Below are 7,335 nucleotides of genomic sequence, written 5' to 3'. Positions count from 1 at the left end.
GATCTTCTCCATTTGAAGGTGCTTTTCCAGGTAGGCTTTGCTAACAGCTGAGGAGTTGGGGAGGTAGGGAGTAGGAACGAAGGTCCTCTCAAGTTTCAGCAATGCCGCATTACCTTGTCTGCTTTTAAACCCAGGTATACCTTGTGACCTTGGTGTCAGCCTCTGAACTCAGCTGAAGTGTGTGGCCTGAGGACCTGGGTGTTCTTAGGAGATGGTGAGTAGCAGAATTGTTGGGTTTTGGGCAATGTGCTGCTAAGAGCACGCACTGATGTTTGGTTTTATTTATTGTAGCTGACTAAGGGAGAGCAGCATGGTGATAGCAGGAATTTCCCAGAGGGAGAAGCAGCCTTCTTTTGCACCCGATGGGACTTTGCATCTCCAGCTGTCTGACAGATAAGTAGACTGCTAATGAGCTACAGAGGGGATGGAAGCGGGGTGCTGGGTTGGCTTCTGGCTGAGAGGGATTTTTGAGTCAGCTTTGGACATGGGGCTGTCCAAGAAGTGGCCCCTTTAGGCTGCATAAAGGGAAAGTCTCACTTTTGATGTCAATGCTGAGGTGTGCAGGGCAGAGCAGTCCCGGTGGTTGTCATGTCACTTATTTGTTGTGCAGTCAGTGTTTCATGTCATTTCCCTTAGCCCTTCAAGGGGTGCATCAAAAACCCTGACATCATTCTGAGCATCTCTGGTCCCTCCTTTCCTCGGCCGGGTGCCGATACCATTGAACAGTTTACTTGGGAGCTCAGGTAGGCATGGGAATTGTATCTCTCTTCAGAAGCATCCAGACTGATGCCTTTTCAGGTGTTGTTCTGAGCTGTATCGACAGCCGTGCACCGCAACGATCCATTCCGGCGGATTAGGTCTTGCAAGACTGCAAAGTGAGGTAGAAGATTCCAACTGGAGTGTTCTCGGGCATCCATCTTTGTGATTTTTGGGACAAGTCATCCCGTTGGCTTCATCTTCTTCCTGCAGGGCTTTCTGAGCCTGGTCAGCTTGCCATTAGTCTTTACGTTGGTCATCTCATTCTGAGTTCTCATGGTCATTCTTCTGGCTCAGAGTTTTTTGTCCCTGTTGTGTCTCCTTGTTTGTTGTCTCCTGTGTCACAGGTGTTGGTGATATTTGGCCCCGAGCTGCTCTGCCCTGCCGCCCAGCTGGGTTTAGGGGACTTGAAATTTGAGTTGTAGGGTCCATTGGATTATCGGTGGTATCTGTAGGTTGACAGAAGATGCCTGGAGCTGTCAAGTTATCCTGCAGCACTTTGACTTTTGCCCTAACTTTCTTTCAGTTGCTGATGGATCAAGTCAGATGGATTAAAAGTGGGGCACTCTGTATTGGTGGAGTCCATAGCTCTGAGAGGGTGAGTGTTATTTGGTCTTTGCAGGGGAGGAGTAAATGGTGGCTATGTTTCAGCACTGCTCTTTGTCTTTATTTTTAGGAGGTCAAGCGGGATATCGCCAGTCAATGTGAGGAGGGCAAGGTGAGGCACTGCATGGGAGCAGTTGTTATTGCTGTGGTGTCAATTTCTGGTGCAATTCTAATCATCCCCTCTTGTTTTTTTTGTTTCAGGTGGTTCATGTGTGAGGTGTCCTGGTTCTGGATGCTAGTGCCCAGGTGGGTGTGAGTTTAAGTCAGTCCTTGTTTGTCTCTGCAGTGGCCGTGTACATGGTGCCTGTGTTACAGCATTGTTCTTTGTCTTTATTTTTAGGAGGTAACATGGGATACTGGCAGTCCAGGTGAAGCAGACAAGGTGAGTGTTGACTGGTGGATGGAAGCAGTTGTTGCTCAGATCTCAATTTCTGGTGCAACTCTAAGCATACACTGTTGATGATTTTTTTTTTTTTAGGTGGTCCACTTGCAAGGTGTTCCAGTCCTGGATCCCAGCAGCTTGGTGGGTACAAGTTTAAGATATACATGTTTCAGAGTTCTGTCAGACTGGAGCAATTGTGTTTTCACAGTAACTCAGCCTGCTTTTTGCTTTGTTTCTTTGTAGGAGCTGCTGCGGCCCTACGCATACCAGGGAAGAGAGGCAAGCAGGTGAGTTGACATTTTGGCAGGATGACTCAGGTGAGCGGTGTCTAACAGCACGCTAAATGTGTACCTTTTCCTTTTGCAGGTACCCTCCGGGCAGCCTCAGGAGTCAAATGGCGATCTGAGGTGAGCCGGGGTAGCGGTGCAGGGGAGCCTTGGGGATTATGTTTTCTGTCAGGCAATTGTCACATTTTCTGTTTTGTTGTCTTAGGTACCATGAGGTGCGGAGCCCAAGACTGGATCTGGCAGCACTGAAGCGGATGTGTTCTTTTCCATTGAAGATGGATTTTTGTCCGCTCATCTTGTGAAAGATAAGTGTTTGGGCTGGTGTTTGGGTGAAGGGGAAAAAGCTTTGCAAAAGGAGGCAATTCAAAGTTAGCTTAGAGGAGAGGGTCCTAGTGAGAAGTAATGGGAGAGGGTTTCACCTCGGCCTCACCGGAGGCTTTGCCGGGCAGGGCAGTTCCGCGTCCTCGCGTGTTTTGCGCCGTCATCCATCTTCGAGTCTCAACATCCTCGTGGACGTTTTCACACGAGGAGCTTGCCTTCGGGTCCAGAGCTATCGCCACGGTCACCCGGCAGTCATTGCTTACTTCTCTCGGCCTACCCAGCTTCTCGAGCATCGTATTAACAACTTAGGCACTAGTTCTTGTAAGGAGTTCTGTTTCATCACGTGCTATTGCCTTAAAGCTTTTTTTCCTTTGGCATCATCAGCCTGTGGCTCATCTTGTGCTAGGAGTCTTGGGTCCATAAGGTGAAGCTGCCTGGCAGTTTCAAGTTGTATCTGCTGTGTTGTCTGTGTCTGCATTGTGTTGTTTGTCCCTCGTCTTCTGTGTGATAGGCCTTTGTTACATCCAGATGCTTTATCTGCATCCTTCCGGCCCATGTCGGCCGTACTCTCCTCACATACTTTCCCGGATCATCCTTATTCCGGCCTTGTTACATTTTGACTTTTTGAGGCCGGCACATGGACACTCGAGCGTTCTCATCCATTTTCATTCTCAGCTTTGGTAGCGCTGCCTTTTCAGATGCCATTCTCTTGGACTTTTATCGGGAGAGTATTAGATTCCCCTCACGTGCCTGCAGTATCTTCCAGAGTCATATGAAGTCAGCACTTGTATTCTACCTCTCTCGGCTCACGTCGTATGTGCCAACGTTGAATGTGCCAATATTGCGTCTCTCAGTGTTGGCTTATATTGTATGCGCCTACATTGTATCTGAGTCTATTGTATCGCAGTATGTTGGTTTATATTGTATGTGCCTACATTGTATCTGAATATGTTGTATGTGACTATGCTGGTTTATGTTGTATTGTACTGCATGTGACTATGCTGTATCATACTATGCTGGCTTATACTGTATCCTATTGTATGTGACTATGCTGTATTGTATTGTATGTGACTATGCTGCCTTATGGTGTATCCTATTGTATGTGACTGTATTGTATCATACTATGCTGGCTTATGCTGTATCCTATTGTATGTGACTATGCTGGCTTATGCTGTATCCTATTGTATGTGACTATATTGTATCATACTATGCTGGCTTATGCTGTATGCTATTGTATGTGACTATGCTGTATCCTATTGTATGTGACTATGTTGTATCAGGCTATCTTATGCCACTTATGTATGAGCTGCCCTGCCCTGGCACATAGTCTTAGTGAGGTAGAACAGTTGTAAAACTTCACAGTTCACCTCTTTTCTGTGGAGTTTTGGGCATAGGAGATATGGGCCTGGAGTGGGGATAACTTGCTGTCAGATAAGCCCTTGTTGACCACCTCTTGTTGTCTTCCAGGTCCCTGAGGAGGATTAGCATCTCTGTGCTTGCTGATGCTACAAGTTTCCTGGAATCTACCATGTGTGCTGAAGAGTGACTGTGTGTGTATGAGAGTTGTCTGTGTCTGCTTGTGTTTGCCTCTGTGTGTGTGTGTGCTGACTGGTTTGACTGGTTCTAACCTTGTGTGCGTGACTTTTGCCTTTCAGGTTTTTCAACACATTTTAAATTTAGAATAAAAAATCCCCAGCTGGGGGGGTTTTTTTAATTTTCCCCCCGGCTGGGTTTTTTTTTCCTCGGTCCCGGCCGGTCTGCGAGGCGATGTTCATCGCCAAAGTTTGGGTGCCGACGGCTTAGGGACCGGGGTTTTTGTCAGGCAGGCCGGTTTGTGTCGAGGCTCCCGGGAACCACGTTCCCGAGGAGTGCTGCGAGTGTGTGTTGATGACTGGGGGTTGTTGGGAGGTGCTTTGAGGTGAGAGCTAGGGTGGGTTTGTGTGTAAGATGAAGGAGGTGCGTGTGTTGACTGGTTCTAACCTTGTGTGTATGACTTTTGCCTTTCAGGTTTTTCAACACATTTTAAATTTAGAATAAAAAATCCCCAGCTGGGGGGGTTTTTTTTAATTTTCCCCCCCGGCTGGGTTTTTTTTTCCTCGGTCCCGGCCGGTCTGCGAGGCGATGTTCATCGCCAAAGTTTGGGTGCCGACGGCCTAGGGACCGGGGTTTTCGTCAGGCAGGCCGGTTTGTGTTGCGGCTCCCGGGAACCACGTTCCCGAGGAGTGCTGCGAGTGTGTGTCGATGATTGGGGGTTGTTGGGAGGTGCTTTGAGGTGGGAGCGAGGGTGGGTTTGTGTATAAGCTGAAGGAGGTGCGTGTGGTGGATGACCGTTCTATTTTATGTGTGCTGCTTTTGTTTTGCATTTCCTGTACCAATAAAATGAGATATAATGGATGTTTCAGAAGTAGAAAAACTGTTCTATTGTCTCAATATGTATTTGGCTTGCGGTTCCCTGTACTGTTCCGTATTTGCATTTGCTGCTGTTTCTATGTATCGCTCTGTACGGAGGTGTACTTTTATCAGCGTGTCTATGGGTTGTATCTGTACGTGTATTTGTAGGTGTTGTTTCCATGTGTTTTGCTGATGTGTAAATAAAAATGTTCATTCAATAAAATTGAATCCACCCTAATAAAGATTCCCCCCTGCCCCCTCTGCCCCCCTTTGGCTCCTGTCTTTATTTGGTGTCATTGAGTCATTTTCTCTCACTCTATTTCTTGCTTTCCTTCACTCTATTTCCCTACCTCTAGGTAAGTCTATTTATTTTCCTCTCTCTATCTTCATGCTCTTTCCTTTTCTCTCTCACTCTGCTTCTTTCTCTCTTAACTCTTTATTTTCCTCTGTTCTATTTCTAGATGTTTCTCTTTTGCTTTCATTCTGTGTTTCTCTCTAGCTCTGTTTCTCTTTGCCTGTGTTTCCTTGTAACTCTGTTTGTGTCTAAGTCTGTTTCTCTTTCTTTCTCAGTCTCTCAGTCCGTTTCTCTGTTTCTCTCTCACGCTCACTCTGTCTTAGTTTCACGCTAATGCTGTTTCTCTTTTATTTTCACTCTAACAACTGTTTCTCTCTTTTGCTCTGATTTTTTCGCTCTGACTCTTTTGCTCTCTCACTCTGTTTCTCTGTTGCTTTCTCTTTTGCTTTGTTTCTGTCTGTTTTTGTCTCTCACTTTGTTTTTGTTTCTCTCTCTTTCACTTTGTTTTTCTCTCTTTCTCTCACTTTGTTTTTCTGTTTCTCTCTTTCTCTCACTTTGTTTTTCTGTTTCTCTCTTTCTCTCACTTTGTTTTTCTGTGTTTCTCTCTCTTTCACTTTGTTTTTCTCTCTTTCTCTCACTTTGTTTTTCTGTTTCTCTCTTTCTCTCACTTTGTTTTTCTGTGTTTCTCTCTTTCTCTCACTTTGTTTTTCTGTGTTTCTCTCTTTCTCTCACTTTGTTTTTCTCTGTTTCTCTCTCTTTCACTTTGTTTTTCTCTCTTTCTCTCACTTTGTTTTTCTGTTTCTCTCTTTCTCTCACTTTGTTTTTCTCTGTTTCTCTCTTTCTCTCACTTTGTTTTTCTCTCTTTCTCTCACTTTGTTTTTCTGTTTCTCTCTTTCTCTCACTTTGTTTTTCTCTGTTTCTCTCTTTCTCTCACTTTGTTTTTCTCTGTTTCTCTCTTTCTCTCACTTTGTTTTTCTCTCTTTCTCTGTATTTCTTCCTTTGTAATTTAAAGTTAGAAATAAAGTTTAACTTTATTTCTAACTCTGGTGCAGTGGTAGGAATTTTCATGCGGCCAGGGAATAAATATTAAAAAAAACTTTAAATAAATAAAAATATTTACTCCCTGGCCGCATGAAAATTCCTACCACTGCACCAGACTTATTATTTTTACTCTTTTTTATTTATATATACCCCCTATATAGGGGGTATACCCACCCTATACTCCCCCTATATACAGGGTATACCCACTATATAGCCACCCCCCACCCTCTAATTAGTCCTCCAGGTGCGAGTAGGTAACTATATAGATAATTGCCTAATCACCACACCCCCCCACCCCCTCCCACCTGGACCACTAATGACCCAATTAGCCAGCTGCATAATTAATTACCCCAATTATGCAAATGATCAATCAATTAATTACCCACACATATGCAAATTACTCAATTAATTATGCAGCTAATCTAATTAATTATTCGATTAGGATTTAATTATAATTTATAATTATACTAATTATTTATACTAATTATCAATTATATATATTAGCAATTATTATACTATTAATTACTATATATTATATATAAAAATATATATAAATATATATTTATATAAATATATATACATATTTATATAAATTTAAATACATTAAATATATTTATTTATAATATAAATATATTAAATATATATATAATATAATATAATTTATAAATATATTTATAAATATAATTATATCTATTTTAAATATATAAAAATATATATAAAATATATAATACAAAATAATTAAATTAATTAGCATTATACTAATTAATTATGCTAGGGCAGCGGGTTAGGGCAGCGGGTTAGGGCAGCGGGTTAGGGCAGCGGCAGCGGGTTAGGGTTAGGGTTAGGGCAGCGGGTTAGGGTTAGGGCAGCGGGTTAGGGTTAGGGCAGCGGGTTAGGGTTAGGGTTAGGGCAGCGGGTTAGGGCAGCGGGTTAGGGCAGCGGGTTAGGGCAGCGGCAGCGGGTTAGGGTTAGGGTTAGGGCAGCGGGTTAGGGTTAGGGCAGCGGGTTAGGGTTAGGGTTAGGGCAGCGGGTTAGGGCAGCGGGTTAGGGTTAGGGTTAGGGTTAGGGCAGCGGGTTAGGGTTAGGGTTAGGGCAGCGGGTTAGGGTTAGGGCAGCGGGTTAGGGCAGCGGGTTAGGGCAGCGGGTTAGGGCAGCGGGTTAGGGCAGCGGGTTAGGGCAGCGGGTTAGGGCAGCGGGTTAGGGCAGCGGGTTAGGGCAGCGGGTTAGGGCAGCGGGTTAGGGCAGCGGGTTAGGGT

The 7,335-nt window shown here is 44.4% G+C and overlaps 1 long non-coding RNA gene across 1 annotated transcript; it reads left to right on the top strand.

Moving 5' to 3' along the window:
• Positions 1-1,389: 1,389 nt before the first annotated feature.
• Positions 1,390-2,380, top strand: LOC310916387. The gene is made up of 3 exons (XR_014591284.1): positions 1,390-2,031; positions 2,111-2,151; positions 2,237-2,380. It is a non-coding gene; the product is annotated as an uncharacterized lncRNA (long non-coding RNA).
• Positions 2,381-7,335: the final 4,955 nt, after the last annotated feature.

Source organism: Zosterops lateralis, assembly GCF_965231275.1.
Source record: "Zosterops lateralis genome assembly, chromosome: 17".
Classification (NCBI taxonomy): domain Eukaryota; kingdom Metazoa; phylum Chordata; class Aves; order Passeriformes; family Zosteropidae; genus Zosterops; species Zosterops lateralis.
This window is presented reverse-complemented; position numbering and strand designations above follow the sequence as displayed.